This window comes from Chiloscyllium plagiosum, unplaced genomic scaffold (genome assembly GCF_037043375.1).
Source record: "Chiloscyllium plagiosum isolate Xiang-an unplaced genomic scaffold, Cpla_swu_hap1 HiC_scaffold_3, whole genome shotgun sequence".
In the NCBI taxonomy this organism is placed as follows: domain Eukaryota; kingdom Metazoa; phylum Chordata; class Chondrichthyes; order Orectolobiformes; family Hemiscylliidae; genus Chiloscyllium; species Chiloscyllium plagiosum.
Genome location: NW_028270141.1, coordinates 151,937,327 through 151,964,654, shown reverse-complemented (window position 1 = coordinate 151,964,654; position 27,328 = coordinate 151,937,327).

Below are 27,328 nucleotides of genomic sequence, written 5' to 3'. Positions count from 1 at the left end.
GGTCTTGTGCAAACTTAAGGGTTGGAGTCCAGATCGAATTTTGGTAAAGACTGGTTCTGTGATCACTAAAACTGCCGTGTCAGTATTGAACGCCATTAGAACCGGGTGACCATAAGCAGACATTTATTTTTATTGGTTTTGATTTGGATGTTACTAAGTAATTTAACTGTTCCAAACCAGATGTAATTGGACTTCCCAGGGTGTGCACTCTCCGGCCATTGAGTTCTCTTACTCATTTTAGGCTTTGTTTGCCTAAAGAACAAAGGAAATTACAGCACAGGAACAGGCCCTTCGGCCCTCCAAGCCTGCAGCAATCCAGATCCTCTGTCTAAACCTGTTACCTATTTTCCAAGGATCTGTATCTCTCTGCCCCCTGCCCATTCATGTATCTAGATACATCTTAAATGATGCTATCATGCCCGCCTCTACCACCTCAGCTGGCAATGCATTCCAGGCACCCACCACCCTCTGCGTAAAGTACTTTCCATGCATATCTCTCTTAAACTTTTCCCCTCTCACCTTGAATTCATGACACCTAGTAATTGAGTTCCCCACTCTGGGGAAAAAGCTTCTTGCTATCCACCCTATTTATACCTCTCATGATTTCGTAGACCTTAATCAGGTTCCCCTTCAACCCGTCTTTCTAATCAAAATAATCCTAATTTACTCAACCTCTCTTCATAGCTAGTGCCCTCCATACAAGGCAACATCCTGGTGAACCTCCTCTGCACCTTCTCCAAAGCATCCACATCCTTTTGGTAATGTAGCGACCAGAACAGTATTTCAAATGTGGCCAGACTAACGTCCTATACAACTGTAACATGATCTGTAACTCTTCTACTGAATGCCCTGTCCAAGAAAAGCATGCCATATGCCTTCTTGATCAATTTGTCGACCTGCATTGCCATCTTTAAAGGTACAGTGGACCTGAACATTCTGATCTCTCTGTACATCAGTTTTCCCCAGGGCTTTTCTATTTACTATATACAGAGGAACCTCGATTATCCAAATATCAATTATCCAAATTTCAGATTATCTGAAGAAGATCTCAAGATCCTGCAAAAATGTTACATCAAAGAAGTAAGAATATTCGATTTACCTGTACTGCAGAACATGTGAAAACACTGGCAAATACAAAGAAACACAAGCACCTCAAGCATCAGCAACTGGATATATTTTAGATAAGGGTTCGTTACACAGCAAAAGTAAGTGTTTTACAGTATTCCCATAACCTTACCAGGCTGTTCATGAAAAAGATGGCCGAGAAAGTTTAATGCTGGGATTTCATATATAGTATTTATGTGATGGGTAAGGGTTTAGTCCTTCTCAGTTAAACCTGTAATTTGCAGAATACAAAGATTAGTTTTTTTGTTAAATAGCAGACTCATTAAAATTATAGATTTAAACAAATTCTCCGCTAGAGCATGGCATTAGATCAGTATGGCTTCCCTTGTTTAAGGTAAAATCGATTATCTGAATAATCAATTATCCAAACGAAACAGTGTCTGCCCACCTTATTCAGATAATCAAGGTTCCTCTGTAGTTCACTCTTGAATTGGATCTTCCAAAATGTATTGAAATGGATTGAACTCCGTCTGCCATTTCTCCGCCCAAATCTCCAATCTGTCTATATTCTGCTGCATTCTCTGACAGTCCCTGTCACTATCTGCTACTCCACCAATCTTAGTGTCATCTGCAAACTTGCTAATCAGACCACTTATACCTTCCTCCAGATCATTTATGTATATCACAAACAACAGTAGTCCCAGCACAGATCCCTGTGGACCACCACTGGTCACAGTTCTCCATTTTGAGAAACTCCCTTCCACTACAACTCTCTGTCTCCTGTTGCCCAGCCAGTTCTCTATCCATCTAGCCAGTACACCCTGGACCCCCCATGCGACTTCACTTTCTCCATCAGCCTACCATGGGGAACCTTATCAAATGCCTTACTGAAATCCATGTATATGACATCCACAGCCCTTCCCTCATTAATCAACTTGGTCACCTCCTCAAAGAATTCCATTAAGTTGGTAAGACATGACCTTCCCTGCACAATACCATGCTACTTATCACTGATAAGCCCATTTTTTTTCCAAATGCAAATCAATCCTATCCCTCAGTATCTTCTCCAGCAGCTTCCCTACCACTGACATCAGGCTCACTGGTCTATAATTACCTGGATTATCCCTACTACCCCTCTTAAACAAGGGGATAACATTAACAATTCACCAGTCCTCTGGGACCTCACCCTAGTTCAAGGATGCTGCAAAGATATCTGTCAAGGCCCCAGCTATTTCCTCCCTAGCTTCCTCTCTCACTTCCCTCAGTAACCTGAGATAGATCCCATCTGGACCTGGGGACTTGTCCACCTTAATGACTTTTAGATTATGCATCACTTCCTCCTCCTTATGCAGACTTGAACTAGAGTAATCAAACATCTATCCCTAACCTTAACATCTATCATGTCCCTCTCCTTCGTTAATACTGATGCAAAGTACTAATTCAGAATCTCACCCATTTTCTCTCACTGCACGTATAACTTTTCTCCTTTGACCTTGAGAGGGCCAACCTTTTCTCTAATTACCCTCTTGCTCCTTATATATGAATAAAAGGCTTTGGGATTTTCCTTAACCCTGTTTGCTCAAGATATTTCATGACTCCTTTTAGCCCTCTTAGTTCTTTGTTTTAGATTGGTCTTACTCTAGCAATATTCTTCCAAAGCATCACCTGTTTTCAGTTGCCAAGACCTTATGTATGCTTCCTTTTTCCTCTTCGCTAGTCTCACAATTTCACTTGTCATCCATGGTTCCCTAATCTTGCTCTTTCTATTGCTCCTTTTCACAGGTGCATATCTGTCTGCACTCTAATCAACCTCTCATTAAAATCCTCCCACATATCAAATAAGAATTGACTCTCCAACAACTTACTCCCAGTCCACATTCCCCAGCTCCTGCCAAATTCTGCAACAGTTAACCTTCACCCAATTTAGCACTCTTCCTTTAGGACCACTCTTGTCTTTGTCCATGAGTATTCTAAAACTTATGGAATTATGATCACTATTTCCAAAGTAATCCCCGACTGAAACTTCGACCACCTGGCTGGGCTCATTCCCCAACACCAGATGCAGTATGGCTCCTTCCCGAGTTGGACTATTTACATACCGCTCTATAAAACCCTCCTGGATGCTCCTTACAAAATCTGCTCCATCTAAACTTATAACACTTAATGAATCCCAGTTAAAATTGGGAAAATTAAAATCTCCCATTACTACCACCCTGTTGCTCCTACATCTTGTCATAATCTGTCTACATATTTGTACCTCTGTCTCACGCTCACTGTTGGGAAGCCTGTACAGCCCCAACATTGTTACTGCATGCTTCCTATTTCTGAGGTCTGCCCATATTGCCTCACTGCTTGAGTCCTCCATGGTGCCCTCCTTCATTACAGCTGTCCTACCCTTTCTGATCAATAACGCAACTCCTCCACCCCTTTTATCTCCCTCTCTTTCCCACTCGAAGCATCGAGAACAAAGAAGAACATAGAAAATTTACAGCCTGGGAACAGACCCTTTGGCCCTCCAAGCCTAAGCCAATCCAAATCCACTGTCTAAACCTATCACGCAATTCCTAAGCATCTGTATCCCTCTGCACCCCACATATTCATGTATCTGTCCAGACGCACCTTAAATGAATCTACTGTGCATGCTTCTACTATCTCTGCTGGCAACATGTTCCAGGCACCTACCACTCTCTATGTAAAGGTACTTGCTGCGTATATCCCCCTTAAACTTTTCACCTCTCACCTTGAACACGTGACCTCTCGATATTGAATCCCTCACCCTGGGAAAAAGCTTATGTCTATCTACCGTCTATACCCTTCATGATTTTGTAGACCTCAATCAGGTTCCCCCCTCAATCTCCTTTTTTCTAATGAAAACAATCCTAACCTACTCAACTTCTCTTCATAGCTAGCACCTTCCATACCAGGTAACATCCTCGTAAATCTTCTCTGCACCCTCTCCAAACCGTCCACATCCTTTTGGTAATGTGGCGACCAGAACTGTACACAGTATTCTAAATGTAGCCAAACCAAAGTCTTGTACAATTTTAACATGACCTGCCAGCTCTTATAATCAATACCCCGTCCGATGAAAGCAAGCATACCATATGCCTTCTTGACCACTCTATCCACATGTGCAGCCACCTTCATGTACAATGGACCTGAACTCCCAGATCTCTCTGCTCATCAACTTTTCCCAAGGGTCTTCTGTTTACAGTATAGTTCAGTCTAGAATTAGACTTGCCAAAATGCATTGAACTCCATCTACCACTTCTCTGCCCAACTCTCCAAGTCTAGCTATATTCTCCTGTATTCTTTGACAGTCCCCTATGCTTTCTGGTACTCCACCAATCTTCGTGTCATCCACAAACTTACTGATCAGACCAACAATGCCCTCTTCCAGATCATTTACGTATATTACAAACAACAGTGGCCCCAGGTGATCGCTGTGGAACACCGCTAGTCACCTTTCTCCATTTCGAGAAACTCCCTTCAACTACTACTCTCTGTCTCTTGTTGCTCAACCAATTCTTTAACCACCTAGCTAGAACACCCTGCACACCATGTGACTTCACTTTCTCCATCGGTTTACCGGGGAACCTTATCAAATGCATTACTGAAGTCAATGTATATGACATCTACAGCCCTTCCTTCATCTATCAACTTGGTCACTTCCTCAAAGAACTCTATTAAGTTGGTAAGGCATGATCTACCCCGCACAAAACCATGTTGCCCAGCACTGATAAGCCCAAATATAAATAGATTCTATCCCTCAGTACCTTCTCCAGCAACTTTCCCACCACTGACATCAGGCTCAATGGTCTGTAGTTACCTGGAATATCCCTACTACCCTTCTTGTACAGGGGGACAACGTGAGCAACCCTCCAGTCCTCAGGCACTTCACCTGTATTTAAGGATGCTACAAAAATATGTGTCAGGCCCCAGCAACCTCGCCTCCCTCAGTAACCTGTGATAGATCCCATTCGGTCCTGGGGATTTGTCCACTTTAATATCCTTTAGCCTACCCAACATATCTTCCCTCCTTGTGTCAACGTGATCCAAAATAAACAAACATCTATCTCTAATCTCAGCATTCATCACCTCCCATTCCTCAGTGAACACTGATGCAAAGTAGCCATTGAGAATCTCGCCCATTTTCTCAGGTTCGACATACAACCTTCCTTCCTTATCCTTTAATGGACCAACCCTTTCTCTGGTCACCCTCTTGCTTCTTATATAAGAACAAAAGGCCTTGGGATTCTCCTTAATTCTGCTCGCTAAAGTTATTTCATGACCCCTTTTAGCCCACTTGATTCCTCATTTAAGATTGGTCTTACTCTTGATATTCCTCCAAGGCCCATTCAGTTCTTAGCTGTCTGGACCTTATCTACGCTTCCCTTTTCCTCTTGACTAGTCACACGATTTCTCCTGTCATCCATGGTTCACGCAGCTTGCCTTTCTTATCCCTTGTTTTAAAAGGGACATGCTTATCCTGCACCATCTTCAACCTATCTTTGAATGCCTCCCACATATCAAATGTGGACTTTCCTTCAAATAGCAGTGTCGAATCCATATTTCCCAGCTCCTGCCTAATTTTGATATAATTGGCCTTGGCCCAGTTTAGTACTCGTCCTTAGGACCACTCTCATCTTCGTCTATGAGTATTCTAAAACTTACAGAATTGTCACTATTCCCAAAGAAATCCCCCACTGCAACTTCTACCACCTGGCCTGGCTCATTCTTCAACTCCTGGTCTAATATGGCCCCTTCCCTTGTCAGACTATTGACATACTGCTCTGGAAAACTTTCCTCGATGCTCCTTACAAATTCTGCTCCATCTAGACCTCTGACACTAAGTGTATCCCAGTCAATGGTTGGGAAAATTAAAATCTCCCATCACTACCACCCTGTTGCCTCAAATCTTTCCATAACCTGTTTACCCATTTGTTCTTCAACCTCACACTCACTGTTGGGAGGCTTGTAGTCCATCCCCAACAATGTAACTGCACCCTTCTTATTTCTCAGCTCTACACATAATGCCTCACTGCTCAAGCCCTCCATAGTGTCCTCCTTTAGCACAGCTGTGATATCATCCCTGACCAGCAATGCAACTCCTCACCCCACCCCCCTTTTACTTCCCTCTCTGTCCTGTCTGAAGCATCTATATCCTGGAACATTTAGTTGCCAATCATGCTCTTCCTTTAACCAAGTCTCTGTGATCGCAATAACATCATACTCCCAGGCACCAATCCAAGCCCAAAGTTCATCTGCCTTACCCACTATACTCCTTGCATTAAAGTATATGCACTTCAGGCCACTAGTTCTTTGCGTTCATCTGCTCTCTGCCAACTCTTCCCCTTGGTAATGCTAACTTTGTGATCCTTACAGTCTCCAGTTTCCACCTCACTGTCTAGTAGTCTTGTCTTCTGGTTCCCAGTCCCCTGCCACATTAGTTTAAAACCTCCCCAACAGCAGTAGCAAAAACTCCCCCAAGGACATTAGTTCCAGTCTGATTCAGGTGTAGACTGTCCAATCCAAAACCAGTCCCAATCTCCCACAAATCAGAACCCCTCCCTCCTACACCATCCCTCAAGCCATGTGTTCATCCTGCCTATTCTTTCATTTCTATCCTGGCTAGCATGTGGCACTGGCAGCAATCCCAAGATCACTACCTTTGAGGTCATCCTCTTGAACTTCTCTCCTAGCTCTCTGAATTCTGCTTTCAGAACCTCATCTCATTTTATATTTATATTATTGGTGCCAGTGTGCACCATGACAACTGGCTGTTCACCCTCCCCTTTCAGAATGCTCTGCAGCCAATTGGTGACATCCCTGACCCGAGCACCTGGGAGGCAACATACCGTCCGGGAGTCTCATTTTCAGCCCCAGAACCGCCTATCTACTCCCCTTACAATAGAATCCCCTATGACTATGGCCCTATAAGTATTTTTCCCACCTTCTGAACAGCAGTGCCTGCCATGGTGCCATGATCCTGGCAACTGCTGCCCTCCCCTGGTGAGCCATCTCCCCCAACAGTATTCCAAATGGTATACCTGTTTTGTACGGAGATGACCGCAGGCAGGGCACACCTACACTGCCTTCCTACTCTTTCTCTGTCTTTTGGTCATCCATTTCACTAAACATGCTTTCAATGACCTCCTCAGTATCACGGATGCTCCACAGTGAGTCCATCCGCAGCTCCAGAGCTGTCATGCAGTCTAACAAGAGCTGCAGCCAGACACACTTGTTGCAAATGTAAGAGTCAGAGACATTAGCCTTTTCCCTGAGCTCCCACAAGAGGCACATGCCACAGGTGTGAGGTCCCCTGCCATTGTAAGCCTTAGCTTTATATCAACCAACTAAAACCAAACAATGCACTTAAATATATGAAAGAAAAGAAAGAAAAAAATCCTTACTTTACAGCGTCCTTTTTCTTCTGGTTAGAGAAGGGTGGGCAGGAGGGAGATACTACATGTGTAGTATCTCAGATTTAGCCGCTGCCCAAATTTATACTAAGCCCTTACCTTCCCAGCAATCTCCTTGTCTCCAATGACACCTCTGCTCTGTCTCCTGTTGCTTCCGGACAGGAAAAAGGCCGTGGGCTTCAAAATTAAGAATTTATACTGCTATCTTCCCGGCAACTTCCTTGTCTCAAATGTCACCTCTGCTCTTCTCCCGCTGCTCCCGGACAGAGAAAGAAAAACTCTATATCCTGGGATATAGAGTTGCCAATCATGCCCTTTGCTCAACCAAGTCTCAATAATAGCAATAACATCATACTCTCAGGTACTAATCCAAGCCCTAAATTCATCTGGATTAGTGGTGCTGGAAGAGCACAGCAGTTCAGGCAGCATCTGAGGAGCAGTAAAATCGACGTTTCAGGCAAAAGCCCTTCATCAGGAACAAAGGCAGAGAGCCTGAAGGGTGGAGAGATAAGCTAGAGGAGGGTGGGGGTGGGGAGAAAGTAGCATAGAGTACAATAGGTGAGTGGGGGAGGGGATGAAGGTGATAGGTCAGGGAGGAGGAAATGACCTGGGAGTTGCAGTGGAAGAGGGACTCCCTGAGATTCTTGTAGAGAGAGGAGGAAAACTTCTTCAAGGCAGGCATCCTTGCAAGAGGATTCGCAGTAGGGTTAAAATCAACTAGGTAAAAACAATGACTGCAGATGCTAGAAACCAGATTCTGGATTAGTGGTGCTGGAAGAGCACAGCAGTTCAGGCAGAATCTGGTTTCCAGCATCTGCAGTCATTGTTTTTACCTAGTTAATTTTAACCCTACTGCGAATCCTCTTGCAAGGATGCCTGCCTTGAAGAAGTTTTCCTCCTCTCTCTACAAGAATCTCAGGGAGTCCCTCTTCCACTGCAACTCCCAGGTCATTTCCTCCTCCCTGACCTATCACCTTCATCCCCTCCCCCACTCACCTATTGTACTCTATGCTACTTTCTCCCCACCCCCACCCTCCTCTAGCTTATCTCTCCACCCTTCAGGCTCTCTGCCTTTGTTCCTGATGAAGGGCTTTTGCCTGAAACGTCGATTTTACTGCTCCTCAGATGCAGCCTGAACTGCTGTGCTCTTCCAGCACCACTAATCAGAATCTGGTTTCCAGCATCTGCAGTCATTATTTTTATCTAAGTTCATCTGCCTTACCTACTACTCACATTAAAATAAATGCACCTCAGACCACCTGTTCCTTTGCATTCATAATCTGTTCCCTGGCCACTCTTCCCCTTAGTCACGCTGACCTCATTATCTCGTTCCCTACAGGCTTTGGTTACAACCTCCTTACAATACACTAACCTCCTCATTTGATTCCCATCCCCCTGCCACATTAGTTTAAAGCCTCCCACTGCCCAAATATATCAGTTCATTCACCTTCCCAGAGCACAATTTGACCGCTCCCACTCAGCTCCGCTGCTGAAATGGAAGAGTGGGACTCTTTTGCTGTTCGAGTCTGCGTACCAGCAGCAACTACATTGGCTTGCGCCCAGATCCTGAAGAAAATTTTCACAGTTTGGCCAATGCTTGGCTTTGTTTTTGGGTTTTGTTGTGGGCTGACCTGGAGTCCCTCTGTTCAGGATATGTCCTGAGTGAGGCTATGCAATTGCCTTCACTCAAATGTGGTGTCCCAAGTTCATTCAGACTGGCAAGAGTGTCCACTTCCATCGGAATACCCAGCAACCCATGTGCTCCACTTGTCGTATTTTCCAATGATCAAGCCAGTAGTAGTGCCTATTTGAAGTTCAGTTGGGCTTCAGCTAGTCAGCACTTTTGCACGGTTACGTTATTAATCCCAAATGGTGTCTCAGCATCTCATTAAGAGTTAAACCCCTGCCAGTCGTCTTAACCTAGTCAAAAATTCCAATACTGATTCCTCTGGTTCTTGAATTTCAAAGTAGAACCAATAGCATCTCAGAGTTAGAGGAAGCTTGTGGTCATAATATTCTTCAACTAAATCAGTCATCTCTAAAAAGGTTTTATTATCTAGTGCCTCAGGGAAAGTTAGGCTCCTGATAACTGAAAAAGCTGCGGGTCTACAAGCTTTCAGGAGAATTACTCATTGCTTTTCATCTGTCCCAATGTCATTTGCCTGGAAAAATAACATAATCTTTCCACATTTCAGCCCAGTCTTCAACAGCAGGATCAAATGAGTCAAGCTTTCCAAATAACGACATGGCACCAGAAATGCTTACCCCATCTGTTGCAAAAGAATTTCTTCATTAGCATGCTTTTCTCTCGTCGCCACTGAAATAATTCCACAGAGGCCAGTTTCCCATCACCAAGTCACCCTTTCTTTACACATGGAGAATGCTTGACACTGATCCAGCTCCCGCCGAGCCAGCTCTCAGCATGAACAGGATATTTGACACTCCTGTTCTTTTTTCTTAAGAAAAGAAACACTCAAGTGGCCAGTGACAAGCAGTGCCTTTCTTAGAGGGCAATGCTGCGTGATCAAACAGTGAAGGGGACAGCAGGGATTAAATCAAAATAGAGTTGGAGGGGGAAATAATACACTCCACTCACTGCGGTGCCCACCTCTCCCTGAACAGCTCAAGGGTGTTGATGGACACCACGTGCTCCTCCTCTAGAGACACCCAGGCTCTAACGTAACCGCGGAAGAGGGGCAGACAGTCGGCCCTAAAGTCCCCCTCCAGTTTGGCCAGGCCCAGGAGCAGACCCATAAGGAGGTCCGCAGACCTGCCCTTCCCCCTCCGTACCGGGTGCCCAAAGATCAGGAGCGTGGGACTGAAGTGCAATCAAAAACAGAGAAGAAGCTTTTTTAGAAAATCAAAAAGGGAGTGCAAGTACCCACACCCATATAGACATGGCCCACAGACTCCACAGCACCACAGAACAAGCAGCTGGGCTGCGAGACACTTCTACTCTATTTTTTTTCTCTTTTTTCTTTTTTTTTCTCTTTTCTTTTTTTTCTTCTTTCTTTTTTTCTTATTTTTTTCCCCAGCACCCATGGTGTGTGTGTGCAGGTGTGAGACACAGTGAAAGACACAAAGTGCACGAATCTTTATTCAAATTCCACCTCCAGGAAGATAGGAAAACACCCGAGTGGCCAGTGACAAGCACTGCCCTTCACATCAAAGGGCAGTGCTGTGTGATCAAAAACAGTGAAGGGGAGGGTAGGGACTAAATCAAAATAGAGTTGGAGGGGGAAATAATGCATTCCACTCCCTGCGGCGCCCACCACTCCCTGAACAACACTTACACTTTTTTTTTCTTTCTACCCCCACACTACCACCTAAGTGCAGTAGTGCTTATTTCTTTTTCCCCCAGCACCCATGGTGTGTGTGTGCAGGTGTGAGACACAGTGAAAGACACAAAGTGCACAAATCTTTATTCAAATTCCACCACCAGGAAGATAGGAAAACACCCGGGTAGCCAGTGACAAACACTGCCCTTCACATCAAAGGGCAATGCTGTGTGATCAAAAACAGTGAAGGGAAGGGTAGGGACTAAATCAAAATAGAGTTGGAGGGGGAAATAATGCACTCCACTCCCTGCGGCGCCCACCTCTCCCTGAACGACACTTATACTCTTATCTGTCAACCAGGGCTCCCTGATCGGAACAAATTAACAGGCCTAATCAGGGAACTCATATTTTATGTTGTCCATCTGGTTGACCTTGCTATAATCATTTCACATGCCCGACAAATTTACGGGAATTATTTGAGAAGGTAAGAAGCAGGATGGATAAAGAGGAAGCAGTGGATATAAGATATTTTGGATTTCCAGAAGACAATTGATAAGGTATCACATACTTAGCAAGTTAATAAAGTTAGAGCTCATTGTATTGGAGGTGGAATTTCATTGATTTGTATGCCTTAGTTTTAATCAAATGATCTTTTTGACCATCTTTATTGACCATGGTGGGTTCATCTGTCTCTTTCACCAGAATAAATGTTTGCTGAACATTATGAAATATCTGCTTGGATGTCTGCTATCGTTGACTTTCCCCTTAGTTATTTTCACAGACTACTTGAGGCAACTCTTTCTTCATGCCTCTGCGATTCCTTGTATTTAGTTTAAGAACTGCTCCTCAGCTAAATTTGGAATTTTACTCTGCCGTGATTGCTACGCCCCAGAGGATCCTTAACTACATAATCTCTTGTTGGTCCTGCTTCATTGCACATTGCTGAATCTGAGTGCTCCGCTCAGTGTGTTCTTCAGCATACTGCTCTTGGAGGAAATCCCGGATGCACCCTTAAATTCTGTTTCCCACACCACCCTTGCTGATTTGATTTGTCTGGTCAGTGTGTAAATTGAAATCACCATGACAGAATTGTTGTGTCTTTCTTGTACATCTGTTTCTTAGTTTGTACTTTGTCCTATAGTGAGGTGGCTCTTTAAGTGTCTGTGAATGCTTCCCTCCATAATTTCTCATACAGCACAGAAATGATTCTTCAGCCCATCATGTCTGCGCCGTCCTGACTACACATCCCATTTTCCAGCACTTAAGTGTTATGACATTGCAGGTGCTTAGCCTTGTACATTTTAAAGCATATGAACCTTCCTGCCTCTACTACCCTCCCAGATAATGCATTCCCGATTCCAAATATCCTCTGGGTGAAAAATTCTTTCCTTTAAACCTCATGCCCTATTCCTTAAAATTAAGACTCCTTATTATTAACCCTTTGACCAAGGAGAACAGCTGCTTCCTATCCACCCTCTACGGATACTTGATAATCATACACACCTCAATCAGATCCTCCCTCAGCATATTGTCGAAAGGTGCAAAGGAGGAGTGGAGGACTGCTGGGAAGGTGAGTAAAACAGTTTAAAATATTTACCTCAGGGGTCGGCGCCTCCATTTGTTGACAGGTGCGAAGAAGGAGTGGAGGACTGCTGGGAAGGTGAGTAAAACAGTTTAAAATACTTACCTCAGGGGTCGGGGCCTCCATTTGTTGACAGGTGCGAAGAAGGAGTGGAGGACTGCTGGGAAGGTGAGTAAAAAACAAAATTTTTTGAATCGAGCGACGAAGAGAGAGGGCGGAGAGAAACAAGTGCTGCTGGAAAGTTTTCAAGTGGGTGAGAGCTAAACCCGAGACACTACATCGTAGGGCCTCCCTCCCACCCACCTCCTCTAACTTTACTAAGAGTCTGTAAACACGGTAATTTTTCAGGCTTTCACTTCTTTTCTTTCTTTGTTTAGTCCTGTGCAGGCTTCCAGATGAGCGGGGTATGGCTAATAGGGCAGTCGCATGTTACACCGCATGTTCCAGCTCCTCGAAAACTGAGTTATGGAACTGGAGCTGGAGCTGGATGAACTACGGTTCATCCAGGAGGCTGAGGGAGAAATTGAGAGTATGTACAGGGAGGTAGTCACTCCTCAGACACAGGATAAGGACAGCTGAGTTACAGTCAGGGGGAGGAAAGGGAACCAACAGATAGGGCAGGAATCCCCTGTGGCCGTTCCCCTTAGCAATAAGTATACCATTTTAGATTCTGCTGGTGGGGACAGCCTAGCAGGGGGAAGCCATAGTAGTCAGGTCTCTGACACTGAACCTGGCACTGTGGCTCAGAAGGGAAGGGGGGAGAATAGAAAAGCGCTAGTGGTAGAGGACTCAATACTTAGACAGACTAACAGGAGATTTTGTGGTCAGAAAGACTCCCCACCACCAGGGATATATTTCCCTCCCCACCCCTTTCCGCCTTCCGCAAAGACCGTTCCTTCCGTGACTACCTGGTCAGGTCCACCCACCCTCCCATTCTGGCACCTTCCCCTGCCACCGCAGGAACTGTAAAACCTGCGCCCACACCTCCTCCCTCACCTCTATCCATGGCCCTAAAGAAGCCTTCCACATCCATCAAAGTTTTACCTGCACATCCACTAATATCATTTATTGTATCCGTTGCTCCCGATGCGGTCTCCTCTACATTGGGGAGACTGGGCGCCTTCTAGCAGAGCGCTTTAGGGAACAACTCCGGGACACCCGCACCAATCAACCACACCACCCCGTGGCCCAACATTTCAACTCCCCCTCCCACTCTGCCGAGGACATGGAGTCCTGGGCCTCCTTCACTGCCGCTCCCTCACCACCAGACGCCTGGAGGAAGAACGTCTCATCTTCTGCCTCGGAACACTTCAACCCCAGGGCATCAATGTGGACTTCAACAGTTTCCTCATTTCCCATTCCCCCACCTCACCCTAGTTCCAAACTTCCAGCTCAGCACTGTCCCCATGACTTGTCCTACCTGCCTATCTCCTTTTCCACCTATCCACTCCACCCTCTCCTCCCCGACCTATCACCTTCATCCCCTCCCCCACTCACCTATTGTACTCTATGCTACTTTCTCCCCACCCCCACCCCCCTCTAGCTTATCTCTCCACACTTCAGGTTCTCTGCCTTTATTCCTGATGAAGGGCTTTTGCCCGAAACGTCGATTTCGCTGCTCTTTGGATGCTGCCTGAACTGCTGTGCTCTTCCAGCATCACTAATCCAGAATCTGGTTTCCAGCATCTGCAGTCATTGTTTTTACCTCCCAGAAGGTATGTTGCCTCCCCGGTGCCAGGATCTGGTATGTCTCCGAACAAGTTTACAGGGTTCTGAAGGGGGAGGGTGATCAGCCAGAATTCATGGTACATATTGGCACCAATGATATAGCCAGGAAAGGGATTGAGGATCTGAAAAGTGACTAGAGAGAGCTAGGTTGGAAGTTGAAGAGCAGGATGAGTCGAGTAGTGATCTCGAGTTTGCTAGCAGTGCCACAAGAAAGGTAGGAACAGTCAGCGAATGCAGTTTAACATGTGGCTATAAGGCTGGTACAGGTGGGAGGGCTTCAGATACCTAGACCATTGGGATATCTTCTGGGAAAGGTGAGACCTGTACATGAAGGACAGGTTGCACCTGAACTGGAAGGGCACAAATGACCTGGGTGAGAGATTTGCTCATGTGGTTCGGGAGGGTTTAAACTAGTTTGGCAAGGGGATGGGAATCAGAGCTACATGTCTGAGAGGGGGGGCAGTTGTAGATGGGGCAGTGACAGGATGTAGTGAATCTATCGAGAAGGTTTCTCATGTGATGAAACAAAGGGATCGGTTAAAGTGTGTCTGCTTTAACTCAAGGAGTGTCAGAAATAAGAGTGGTGAACTTAGAGCATAGATCAGTACTAGGGGCTATGATGTTGTGGCCATAACGGAGACGTGGGTTTCACAGAGGCAGGAATGGTTGCTAGATGTTCCAGGGTTTAGAACATTTAAAAAGAAGAAGGAGGGTGGAAAAAAGAGGAGGATGTGTAGCATTGCTAATCTGAGAGTGCATCACAGTTGCAGAAACAAAGGTTGTTGAGAAAGGTTTGTCTCCTGAGTCAGTATGGGTGGAAGTTAGGAACAGCAAGGGAGCAGCCACCTCATTGGGGGTTTTCTACAGACACCCTATTGGCAGTAGAGAGATTGAAGAACTCATAGGCTGGCAGATTTTGGAAAAATGCAGATGTATCAGGGTTGTTGTTATGGGTGATTTCAACTTTCCCAATATCGACTGGAACCTCCTTAGTGCAGATGGTTTGGATAGAGCCGTTTTTGTCAGATGTGTTCAGGATGGTTTCCTTATTCAGTATGTAGCCAGGCTGACGAGGAGAGAGGCCATTTTGGATTTGGTGCTCGGCCATGAGCCAAGATAGGTGTCAGGTCTTGCGTTGGGAGAACGCTTTGGTGAAAGTGACCACAACTGCCTCACATTTATCATAGCCTTAGAGAGGGAAAGGAGCAGTTACCAAGGGAAGATCTTTAATTGGGGAAAAGGAAATTATGACGCTATCAGACAGCAATTGGGAAGTACAGACTGGGAGCAATTATTCCACAGAAAGGGCACAGCAGACATGTGGGAAACTATTTAAGGAGCAGTTGTTGCAAGTGATGCACGAATTTGTTCCTCTGAGACAGGTAAGAAGAGGTAAGATTAAGGAACCTTAGATGACGAGAACAGAGGAACTTCTCGTCAAAAGGAAGAAGGCAGCTTACGCAAGGTGGAGGAAGCAAGGATCTAGCACAGCTTTAGAGGATTACAGGCTTGATGGAAAGGAGCTCAGAAATGGACTGAGGAGAGCCAGGAGGGGGCACGAAAAAGGCTTGACAGGAAGGATTAGGGAGAACCCAAAGGCATTTTACTCATACGTGAGGAATAAGAGAATGATCAGGGAGAAGGTAGGGCCGATCAGGAATAGCGTAGAGATCTTGTGCCTGGAGTCTGAGCAAATAGGGGAAGCCCTAAATGAGGTTTTTGATTCGGTTATCACGGAGGAAAGAGACCTTGTTGTGAATGAGAACTTTGAGGAGCTGGGATACAGGCTTTAACAGATCAAGATTTATGAAGTTGACGTGCTGGAAATTTTGGCAAACATGAAGATTGATAAGTCTGCAGGGCCAGACCAGATTTATCCTAGGTTTCTCCGAGAAATGAGGAAGGAGGTTGCTAAGCCGCTGGCAAATATATTTGCTTCCTCATTCTCCATGGGAGTCGTACCGGATGATTGGAAGCAGGTGAATGTTGTTCCTCTTTTCAAAAAGGGTAATGAGGAAATCCCTGGCAATTACAGACCAGTCAGTCTTATGTCTGTGGTCAGCAAGGTTTTGGAAAGAATTCTGAGGGATAGGATTTATGACAATTTGAAAAAGCATAGCGTGATTAAAGGCAGTCAGCATGGCTTTGTGAGGTGCTGATCATGCCTCACAAATAATTTTGAGTTCTTTGAGGAGGTGACAAGACACGTTGACGAAGGTCAAGCGGTGGATGTGGAGTATGTGGACTTCACTAAGGCATTTGATAAGGTTCCCCATGGTAGGCTTATTCATAAAGTCAGGAGGTATGGGATACAGGGAGATTTGGCTATCTGGATTCAGAATTGGTTGGCTGACAGAAGGTAGAGAGTGGTTGTAGATGGAAAGTATTCTGCCTGGAGGTCAGTGTTGAATGGTGTCCTGCAGGGCTCTGTTCTTAGGCCTCTGCTCTTTGTAGTTTCTATAAATGACTTGGATGAGGAGTTTGAGGGGTGGCTTAGTAAATTTGCAGATGACACAAAGGTTGGAGGTGCCATTGATAGTATCGAGGGCTATTGCAGGCTGCAGCGTGATATAGACAGAATGCAGAGCTGGGCTGAGAAATGGCAGATGGAGTTCAACCTCGATAAGTGCGAAATGATGCATTTTGGAAGGTCGAACGCGAATGCTGAATATAGGATTAAAGACAGGTTTCTTGGCAGTGTGGAGGAACACTGGGATCTTGGTGTTCAAGTACTTAGATCCCTCAAAGTTGCCACCCAAGTAGATAGGATTGTTAAGAAAGCATATGATGTTTTGGCTTTCATTAACCAGGGGGATCGAGTTTAAGAGCCGCAAGGTTTTGGTACAGCTCTACAAGACCCTGGTGAGACCACACTTGGAATATTGTGTCCAGCTCTAGTTGCCCTACAATAGGAAAGATACAGAGGATTTAGAGAGGGTGCACGGAAGGTTTACCACGATGCTGCTTGTCTTATGAGAGAGGTTGACTAAGCTCGAACGTTTCTTTCTGGAGAGAAGGAAGAAGAGAGGTGACCTGATCGAGGTATACAAGGTAATGAGAGGCATGGATAGAGTCAATAGTCAGAGACTTTTCCCCAGGGCAGGACTGACTGGCACGAGGGGTCATAGTTTTAAGATGTTAGGAGAAAGGTATCGAGGGGACATCAGAGGTAGGTTCTTGATGCAGAGAGTTGTGAATGCATGGAATGCGTTGCCACTGGTGGTGGAAGCAGAGTCATTAGGGACATTTAAGTGACTGCTGGACATGCACATGGACAGCAGTGAATTGAGGGGTGCTTGGTTAGGTCAACCTCTCTCATAAGACAAGTTCTGCCTCACAGCGCCAGAGACCCGGGTTCAATTCCCGACTCAGGCGACTGACTGTGTGGAGTTTGCACATTCTCCCCGTGTCTGTGTGGGTTTCCTCCGGGTGCTCCGGTTTCCTCCCACAGTCCAAAGATGTGCAGGTCAGGTGAATTGGCCATGCTAAATTGCCCATAGTGTTAGGTAAAGGGGTAAATGTAGGGGTATGGGTGGGTTGCGCTTCGGCAGGTCGGTGTGGACTTGTTGAGCCGAAGGGCCTGTTTCCACACTGTAAGTAATCTAATCTAATCTAATCTAATTTTATTTTAACAATTAGGATTAATCCTCAGCACAACATCGTGGGCCAAAGGGCCTGTTCTGTGCTGTACTTTTCTATGTTCTATGTTCATTCTCTGCTCTAACAAAAATAACTCAAGCTTATCCAGACTTCCTTCATTGCTAAAATGCTCCAAACTAAGGCAACATCCTGGAGAATCTCCTCTACTTCTCCTTCAATGCAATCACATCCTTCACATAGTGTGGTGACCAAAACTGTATGCCAGCTGTGGCCTAACCAAAGTTTTGTACACCTTCAACATAATCTCCCTACTCTTACCATATAACCCACAACTGATAAAGACAAGTGTCCCATATACACCAAGAATGCTCTGATCCTCGCTTCTTCCCAGAGTCCTACCATTCATCGTGTATTCTCTTGCCTTGTTTGTCCTAGCCATTTGCATCACCTCACATTTACTGTCCTTAAGGCTCTTTATTAAAATGCATGCAGTACTTGTAAAAAGATGGATGAATTGATGACATAAAGAAATTAAATGAATATGATCCAACAGCCAGATTGGAGGCAGAGCTGCAGGGTGACCAAGACTGGCAACTCAACTCAAGAGTATTTTGGTTTAAAGCCTATTGGCAAACCTAGTCCTATGATTCACCAGGAAACTGGTCCCAGCATGGTTCAAATGAAGCCCATCCAAACAAAACAGCTCTTTCCTCAGTACTGGTGTTCGTGCCTCATAATTTGTAACCCAATTCTCCCACACCAATTTTTGAGCCATGCATTACCCCTCTAACCTTATTTCCCATGCACAATTTGCATGTGGTTCAGGTAGTAACCTGAAAATTATTACATTAAAAATCACACAACACCAGGTTATAGTCCAACAGGTTTATTTGGAAGGTGAAAGTGAGTACTGCAGATGCTGGAGATTAGAGTCAAGAGTGTGGTGCTGGAAAAGCGCAGCAGGTCAGGCAGCATCAGAGGAGCAGGAAAAATCAACATTTCAGGCAAAAGCCCTTCATCGGGAATGGAGTCCACAACCACCTGATGAAGGAGCAACGCTCTGAAAGCTAATGCTTCCAAATAAACCTGTTGGGCTATACCTGGTGTTGTGTGATTTTTAACTTTGTACACCCCAGTCCAATACCGGCCCCTCCAAATCATGAAAATTATTACCTTGAAGTTCTGCTTTTTAATTTAGCCCCAAGGTGTTTGTAATTCATCAGAAGAACCTTTTTCCTAATCCAACCTATATGTTTGACACTTATATGGACCACAAAAACTGAATCCTTCCCTCCCAATCCATGTTCCTCTCCAGCTCGGAAGAGATGTCCTGAACTTTGATACCAGGTAGGTAGACTCTCTGTCTTTGCTACAGAGAACGCTGTCTATTACCCAGTACTATCTCATATTACTACTACATCTCTCCTTTCTCCCCCAATTGAATGGCGTTCTGGATCCAGTCCTGTTGACCATTCAGTCATCTCCCTGTAGTCTGTGCCTTCGTCCATAGCAGAACCAAGAACCTCATACCTATTAAAGGCACTTGCTGAGACTTCTTTCAAGCTAAATTCTGGATTCCCGTACCTGCCTCAATCATAGTCACACCCTCCTGTCCGTGACCACAGATCAAATTTAATATAATTATTCTAAGGGGTGTGATTGCCTCCTAAAAAACATATCCAGTGAAAATTCTCCCTCACAGTGTCCTCCAGCTCATCAACTTTGAGCTAACATTTCTTGAGCAGCCACACTTGCTGCAGATTTGGTCACTGTGATTCATACTGGCATTCACCAACTCCCACATACGGCACCTGCAACATATAATCTGCCCATCCATCTGTATTTTATTTAATTAATTATGTTGGATGTGCCATATTTTAAAAGCAAATTTCCTAACTGTTCTCTTAAGCTGTGAAACATCGCTTTAAACCATTTCACCAATCAAGAAAGACACAGATGAAATACCCACCAATCACCTGCCTGTTTTCCTACGATGTCACACTTTGCCTCTTCTTTTAGATTAGATTCCCTACAGTATGGAAACAGACCCTTTGGCCCAACAAGTCCACACTGTGGGATATAGATGAATTAATGTTATTTCTGCAAATTATAAGTTCTGATACAGAGTAAATGAATTCACATTAGTCTGTGATTGTTTCTCAGCTAAGAGCTGAGTTAACAAGAATGGGAACTACATAGAGGAAGTATATAATCCGTTAAAAATGATATGTCAGCATGAGACGTGATTACAGAACAATGGTAGAAATACAGGCACTAGATAAAATGCTGTGAAAAGAGGCCTTTATAAACATCTGTTTCCCACTTGTACAGAGACACAGGAACAAACCCCAATTAAAAGGGCTAAGGTGATAAGATGCTGTGAGGGGCAGCGCAGATGGAGGGAGTAGATAATGGTAAGCAAAGGATGGGATGACGTCAAACAACCTTATGGGGGGGGCCAGAGATAGGCATTTGTCACGGACAAGGCCGGATAAACAGAAGTTGTGGGATCAGTCTTAAGGAAATGAATAACGTAAGCGGAGGATGGGGACAAACAATGGAATAAGAAAAAAATATGGGGATTCAAACTGTATAAATTTCGAGAGTTTGTTGGATTTGGTGTGCATTTGTCATTGCCTTACCTGGCATTAGACATGGCACCCACTTGCAAGTGTACAAATAAACGACACTGTTTCAGATTTTTGGTCTCGGACTGAAATTATTGAAGTGAGTGAGCTTTTGTTTCTCACCACACCAACCCTCTGAAGAGTAACCCATCCAGATCAATTCCTCTACGTTTACCCCTGACTAATGTACCTAACACTATGGGTAATTTAGCATGGCCAATTCACCCGACACATCTTTGGATTGTGGGAGGAAACCGGAGCACCTGGAGGAAACCCACGCAGACAGGAGGAGAATGTGCAAACTCCACACAGACAGTTGCCCAAGGCTGGAATGAAACCCAGGTCCCTGGCGCCGTGAGGCAGCAGTGCTAACCACTGAGCCACCGTGCTGCCCAGAAAATAAACATGAAAGAGCAGTCTTTCTATCATTTTTTTCTCCTACCAGGGCTGCTCTGGTAACAGAGGTCCACTCTTCTGTTTGTAAAGTTGCTGACCTGCTCTCCCATGTTATTTGAGAAACTTCACTCCATCTCCTGCTCTTTATGAAGTTACTGTATCTGTTGTCTCCTGTACTGTTTCAAAGATACAGTATCCTCCTCTGTCTTGCTTATTCCACTTCACAATGATCTGAACTGGCTCATACTCCTCCCAGAGAGTTTGAGTACGTTGGGCTTGTACTCATTGGAGTTTAGAAGAATGAGACATGACATTATTGAAGCATGAAAAATCGACAAAGCAGATGCTGAGGAGTTATTTCTCTTTGAGGAGAAAGTGAGGACTGCAGATGCTGGAGATCAGAGCTGAAAATGTGTTGCTGGAAAAGCGCAGCAGGTCAGGCAGCATCCAGGGAACAGGAGAATCGACGTTTCGGGCATAAGCCCTTCTTCAGGAATGAGGAAAGTTTGTCCAGCAGGCTAAGATAAAAGGTAGGGAGGAGGGACTTGGGGGAGGGGCGTCGGAAATGTGATAGGTGGAAAGAGGTCAAGGTGAGGGTGATAGGTCAGACTGGGGTGGGGGCGGAGAGGTCAGGAAGAAGGTTGCAGGTTAGGAAGGCGGTGCTGAATTCGATGGATTTGACTGAGACAAGGTGGGGGGAGGGGAAATGAGGAAACTGGTGAAATCCGAGTTCATCCCTTGTGGTTGGAGGGTTCCTAGGCGGAAGATGAGGCGCTCTTCCTCCAACCGTCGTGTTGTTGTGGTCTGGCGATGGAGGAGTCCAAAGACCTGCATATCCTTGGTGGAGTGGGAGGGGGAGTTGAAGTGTTGAGCCACAGGGTGGTTGGGTTGGTTGGTCCGGGTGTCCCAGAGGTGTTCTCTGAAACGCTCCGCAAGTAGCCGGCCTGTCTCCCCAATATAGAGGAGGCCACATCGGGTGCAGAGGATGCAATAGGTGATGTGTGTGGAGGTGCAGGTGAATCTGTGGCGGATATGGAAGTTTCCTTTAGGGCCTTGGAGGGAGGTGAGGGGGGAGGTGTGGGCACAAGTCTTGCACCTCCTGCGGTTGCAGAGAAAGGTGCCGGGAGTGGCGGTTGGGTTGGTGGGGGGTGTGGATCTGACGAGGGAGTCACGGAGGGAGTGGTCTTTACGGAATGCTGATAGGGGAGGGGAGGGAAATATATCCTTGGTGGTGGGGTCCGTTTGGAGGTGGCGGAAATGACGGCGGATGATGCGCTGTACATGGAGATTGGTGGGGTGGTAGGTGAGGACCAGTGGGGTTCTGTCCTGGTGGCGGTTGGAAGGGCGGGGCTCAAGGGAAAGTGGAAGAGATGCGGTGGAGGGCATCGTCGACCACGTCGCATGTACAGCGCATCATCCGCCGTCATTTCCGCCACCTCCAAACGGACCCCACCTTAAAGGAAACATCCATATCCGCCACAGATTCACCTGCACCTCCACACACATCATCTATTGCATCCTCTGCACCCGATGTGGCCTCCTCTATATTGGGGAGAGAGGCCGGCTACTTGCGGAGCGTTTCAGAGAACACCTCTGGGACACCCGGACCAACCAACCCAACCACCCTGTGGCTCAACACTTCAACTCCCCCCCCCACTCCACCAAGGATATGCAGGTCTTTGGACTCCTCCATCGCCAGACCACAACAACACGACGGTTTGAGGAAGAGCGCCTCATCTTCCACCTAGGAACCCTCCAACCACAAGGGATGAACTCGGATTTCACCAGTTTCCTCATTTCCCCTCCCCCACCTTGTCTCAGTCAAATCCATCGAATTCAGCACCGCCTTCCTAACCTGCAACCTTCTTCCTGACCTCTCCGCCCCCACCCCAGTCTGACCTATCACCCTCACCTTGACCTCTTTCCACCTATCACATTTCCGACGCCCCTCCCCCAAGTCCCTCCTCCCTACCTTTTATCTTAGCCTGCTGGACAAACTTTCCTCATTCCTGAAGAAGGGCTTATGCCCGAAACGTCGATTCTCCTGTTCCCTGGATGCTGCCTGACCTGCTGCGCTTTTCCAGCAACACATTTTCAGTTATTTCTCTTTGTCTAGGATCTTAGTGCAAAATCTCAGAGTAAGACAAATGAGGACAAATGTTTTTCTCTCAGGGGGCAGTTAATGTGGAATTCTTTACCACAGAGTGCAGAATGGACAGGAGTGGACAGAAAGGCTTATTTGTGCTCCTAATCTTTATGGATAGACTATTGGCTAATAAATAGATGAAGAGTTGGGATAAGGTCCAATTGTGCTTCTCCTTATATCATCAGGACCTAACCTTTTACACATGATTTAGATTAAGTTATTTTATAATACAAGCTCAAAAAGCAAAACAAGCACTCAAACTTAGCATCCAAGTCTGAATTTTTAGCCCTTACCTACGGGTGCATTGGTAGGGCCCTTCTCCGAAATCTGATTGTATTGTGATAATTGCTGAATTGGTCCTGTCATCTCTTTAAATCACAGAGAAAATAATATAAAATTGAGGGACTATGGACATAGAGCAAACATTTGCATAGAAACAGGACATTATTTAGGCCACTGTTGGAATATTGCGTGCACTTCTGGTCTCCTTCCTATCGGAAAGATGTTGTGAAACCTGAAAGGGTTCAGAAATGATTTACAAGGATGTTGCCAGAGTTGGAGGATTTGAGCTATAGGGAGAGGCTGAACAGGCTGGGGCTGTTTTCTCCAGAGCGTCGGAGGCTGAGGGGTGACCTTATAGAGGTTTACAAAATTATGAGGGGCAGGATAGGACAAATAAACAAAGTCTTTTCCCTGGGATCGGGGAGTCCAAAACTAGAGGGCATAGGTTTAGGGTGAGAGGGGAAAGATATAAAAGAGACTTAAGGGGCAACTTTTTCACGCAGAGGGTGGTACGTGTATAGAATGAGCTGCCAGATGTGGTGGAAGCTGGTACATTTTAGAGGCATTTGGATGGGTATATGAATAGGAAGGGTTTGGAGGGATATGGGCCGGGTGCTGGCAGGTGGGACTAGATTGGGTTGGGATATCTGATCAGCATGGACAGGTTGGACCGAAGGGTCTGTTTCCATGCTGTACATCTCTATGACTCTATGACTGTTTAATATTTCCAGAATATCGTGAAGTATTTTCCAGCTACCTAATTGAGTTATGTGCTTTTTTTAGTACATCAAAACACGTTTCAACAAATATAAAATTAGTTAATAATTGGTAGCAAGAAGACTGTTGGTTAAGATTGAGAAAATACACTAATATTTTTAGGCTCTGCCATAAGCTCTTATGTCCAAATTAGCAAATAGCCAGGACTTAGTTTAACATCCCATCAGAAGAAGAAAAGCACATCTAGTGTTGCAAGATCAATTATTTTGCTGCAACATCAGTCAAGACTATGCACTCGAGTTCACTGTCCCCCTCTAATTTTCTGATTTGGAGATGGCAATGAAACCGAATAAACCAAGATATTGTCAAAGGTTCACCACAATCTGAAGCAGATAGATGTTGCATTGAACTCATCTAGTGGAAACATTATTTTTCCACAATTTCCTCCTTTCTTCTGTTACAGCTGATGATTCATGCTGAGGCCTGAGTCAGTAACCTTGTGATGATTGACCCTATTATCAGCAAACTGATCAAATACAAAGAAAATTGTAGCCAATCCAACTCTGCTTTCTCAGAATTCTCAATTAACATAACCAATCATGTGGTCATTACAATTGTGGAATTTTGCTGCACAAAAATGGCTACTCACATTACAATGGTGACTATTTTACATCAGTACTCGATTGGTTGCAAATAAGGCAGAAGAGGAAAATTCTTCCCACAAGCTAGTGGTACAAGGACAGGGGAGCACAAATTAAAGATTTTGGACAAGAGATGCAGGGAAAATTGAAGGAACACCTTTTTTTGCGTAGTAAGTAGTATTGACCAGAAGCTCCCAAGCTGGAAGTGGAAACAATCAATGGTTACAAAAGCATGTTGGTTTACAGGAAATAAACTTGCAGGGATGCAGGTATTGAGCAGGGGAGTGTGACTGACTAGAATACTCTGCAGGGAGCCAGACTGGACAAAATGTGCTGAAAGGTCTCCTCATACTGCCTTTGCTGTTTGAATTCATGTATCGTTGGAGATTGGAGTGCGTCTGGGAAAATTAACAAACAGTGAAATTCACAACTGATCTTGGAGGAGCTGTTGGGCAAAGTTCACAGAACAAAATCAGTTAAGTTCATTGTTTTAAGTGGACTACAGAAAGTCTGCAGTAGTGAGTAGAGTGGGTTCTTTCTTGATTATATGTTTTTGGAGATATGTCTCTTGATTAAACTTAAAATATAAGCCATAATTATTAATTTAACCTGGGAAAGTGTTTGTTGAGGAATAAGACGGTGATATTTTCTGGGTCTGTAGATTGAGAAGGAGCAAAAATGGCCTTTAGTTGAGTGATATGTGCTCAATGTCAGATGTCGGAGTTTAAAGAGAGTGTAAGGGTTACTGCGGATTATATCTGCCATAAAAGCTGTTGGTTGTGAATCTTATCAGATTGAGTGGATCGGTTGGAGAGACAGTTAGAAGCAATGAGGAATTCGCAACAGCAACAGTATGTGATGGATGGCAGTTATAGGAAGGGGGGAAAGTCTCAGATACAGTCACATGGATGGGTTAATGCCAAGAAAGGAAAGAGAGGTAGGCAACTAATGCAGGAGTCTTTTGTGGCTATACTCATTTCAAACAGGTATGCTGTTTTGGAAAATGTAGGGGGTGATGGATTCTCAGGGGAGCATAGCACAAACAGCCAGGTTTCTGGTATTGAGACTGGCTCTAATGCAATGAAGGGTACGTCGGGTTCCAAGAGATCAATTGTGTTAGGGGATTCTCTAATCTGAGGTACATACAGACTTCTCTGTGGCCATCAGTGAAAAAACAGAATGGTGTGTTGCTTCCCTAGTGCCAGGATCAAGGATGTTCTCAGAGAGAGTGCAGAATGTTCTCACGGGGGAGAGGGGCCAGCAAGAGGTCATTGTTCACAATGGAACCAACGATATAGGAAGGGAAAAGGTTGAGATTCTGAAGGGAAAATACAGAGAGTTAGGCAGGAATTTAAAAAGGAGGTCCTCGAGAGTAGTAATATCTGGATTACTTTTGGTGCTACGAGCTAGTGAGGGCAGGAATAGGAGGATAGAGCAGATGAATGTATGGCTGAGGAGCTGGTGTATGGGAGAAGGATTCACATTTTTGGATCATTGGAATCTCTTTTGGGATAGAAGTGACCTGTACAAGAAGGATGGATTGCACCTAAATTGGAAGGGGACTAATATACTGGCAGGGAAATTTACTGGAATTGCTCAGGAGGATTTAAACCAGTAAGGTGGGGTGAGTGGGACTCAGTGAGATAGTGAGGAAAGAGATCAATCTGAGACTGGTACAGTTGAGAACAGAAGCGAGTCAAATAGTCAGGCCAGGCAGGGACAAGGTAGGACTAATAAATTAAACTGCATTTATTTCAACGCAAGGGGCCTAACAGGGAAGGCAGATGAACTCAGGGCATGGTTAGGAACATGGGACTGGGATATCATAGCAATCACGGAAACATGGCTCAGGGATGGGCAGGACTGGGTAGCTTAATGTTCCAGGATACAAATGCTACAGGAAGGATAGAAAGGGAGGCAAGAGACGGGGGGGGGGGGCGTTCTTGATATGGGATAGTGTTACAGCTGTGCTGAGGGAGGATACTCCTGGAAATACATCCAGGGAAGTTATTTGGGTGGAACTGAGAAATAAGAAAGGGATGATCACCTTATTGGGATTGTATTATACACCTCCTAATAGTCAGAGGGAAATTGAGAAACAAACTTGTAAGGAGATCTCAGCTATCTGTAAGAATAATAGGGTGGTTATGGTAGGGGATATTAACTTTTCAAACAGACTGGGACTGCGATAGCGTTAAGGGTTTCGATGGAGAGGAATATGTTAAGTGTGTACAAGAAAATTTTCTGATTCAGTATATGGATGTACCTACCAGAAAAGGTGCAAAACTTGACCTACTCTTGGGAAATAAGGCAGGGCAGATGACTGAGGTGTCAGTGGAGGAGCACTTTGGGGCCACTATTAGATTTAAAATAGTGATGGAAAAGGATAGACCAGATCTAAAAGTTGAAGTTCTAAATTGGAGAAAGCCAGTTTTGACAGTATTAGGCAAGAACTTTCGAAAGCTGATTGGAGGCAGATGTTCGCAGGTAAAGGGACGGCTGGAAAATGGGAAGCCTTCAGAGATGAGATAACAAGAATCCAGAGAAACTATATTCCTGTTAGGTATAGGAAATGCTGGATGACTAAAGAAATTGGGGGCTTGGTTAAGAAAAAGAAGGAAGTATATGTCAGGTATAGACAGGATAGATCGAGTGAATCCTTAGAAGAGTATAAAGGCAGTAGGAGTATACTTAAGAGGGAAATCAGGAGGGCAAAAAGGGGACATGAGATAGCTTTGGCAAATAGAATTAAGGAGAATCCAAAGGGTTTTTACAAATATATTAAGGACAAAAGGGTAACTAGGGAGAGAATAGGGCCCCTCAAAAATCAGCTAGGCGGCCTTT